General features: G+C 51.3%; 1 pseudogene; it reads right to left on the reverse strand.

The window, feature by feature from the left end:
• Positions 1-303: 303 nt before the first annotated feature.
• Positions 304-1136, reverse strand: LOC126931366 (kallikrein-13-like; annotated as a pseudogene).
• Positions 1137-1574: the final 438 nt, after the last annotated feature.

Below are 1574 nucleotides of genomic sequence, written 5' to 3' on the forward strand. Positions count from 1 at the left end.
CTTCTCAAGAGGTGAGGTTTCTTGCAATGGGTGCCTCAGTTGAGTTCTCCAGGCAAGAGAGCTAGGGGCAGAATATATAAATCCTGCCTTCTGTTGTCTGGTGTGTGTGTGTGTGTGTGCGTGTGCATGGGTGTGTATGTGCATTAGTGATGGAGAAATATACCTGTCCCAGGACTCAGGTTTGGTATCTACTTGAGTTGCTATCACACAGTCCTGTTATCCTGTATGACTGTGTAGATAAGCTTTCATGAGGAGCCTAGGCATTTTTTTTTTTTTTTTTTTTTTTTTTACATTTCTCAACTTTTATTGTGGGCCCTTCAACCATTTTTGCTGCTGGGTTTCATATTTTCGGACTGTTTCACGGATCCACAGGACGTATCTTGAGACACGGTGTAGACACCAGGCTGATCAGGCTGCCCACATGGGAAGTCTCCCCAGGAGATGGTGCCATACAGTGTTCTGTTACAGACCAGGGGGCCCCCAGAGTCACCCTCACGGGAGTCTTTGCCACCCTCTTTTGTGCTGGCACACAACATGTTGTCAGTGATCTTTCCTGGGCAGACTTGATGACACTCCTCATCTGAGCCAAGTTGGATGCTGGCACATTGTAGAGTTTTGGGGTAATTCACCTGGGGGCTGGTGGTGGTGCCCCAGCCAGACACCTGACAGGTGGTGCCAGGGGTTAGGCAGTTGTTGTGGGAAAGGGGCAGGGTTTGGATGTAGCCTGTGAGCTGGGCCAGGGACTGCAGCTCCAGAAGCATGATGTCATGGTCGTGGTTCGAGTGGGTGGGGCTTCTCTGGTATGCAGGGTGGGGGATAGAGCAGACAACTTCCCTCACCTGCTCACCAGCTTCCACACGCCCTAGGGCATGCTTGCCTAGGTAAACTTTGAGCCCATCGTTCAGACAGTGTGCGGCAGTGAGGACCCTTTTGGGGTGGACCAGAACTCCTCCACAGGGTAGGCCCCCTTGCACTAGTAGGGCTGCCTGCCAGGGCTAAGACTGGGGGAAGCAGGTGTAGCCACCTGGGAGAAACCCACTGGTCCCATTGGTGTTGAGAACCTTGGAAGACTCCTGGGAGATACCTCCTGACAAGGCCGCGGTCAGGGATGCGATCACTAGGGCCAGGGGCCACATGGCTCCAGGATCGGGAGGGAGCCTTGGCATTTTAAAGTCACATTCACTGGTAGGATGACCCAGAGAAGCAATGCCCCAGTACTGACTTCTGATCCCCTGTCTGAGAACTAGAGTCCTGTCCTGAGATGGAGTATCAATTATGGAACACTGGTTTCCTGTGTTAGTCACCAAGTCATAGCTCACTTTCTTGGCGTGCCCTGTTTTGCCTATAGAGGACCTACTCTTGCGTCTCTGAAGCTCAATGTTCCTTTTTCCGTCTCCCCAGTTTGTGCATCATGAGTTCCAGTTAATAAGGCAAACATTGCCTTTGGCTTCTTTACAGGGCCTTCTAGTGCTCTCTCTTGTCTGGTTCTACTCTCCTTCCTGGGCATATGGGATAACTTTGTTTCCCAGCCACTTTGTACTCAGGTGTGCCACAGATTAGTTCTAACCAATGAA

Source organism: Macaca thibetana, chromosome 11 (genome assembly GCF_024542745.1).
Source record: "Macaca thibetana thibetana isolate TM-01 chromosome 11, ASM2454274v1, whole genome shotgun sequence".
NCBI classification, from domain to species: domain Eukaryota; kingdom Metazoa; phylum Chordata; class Mammalia; order Primates; family Cercopithecidae; genus Macaca; species Macaca thibetana.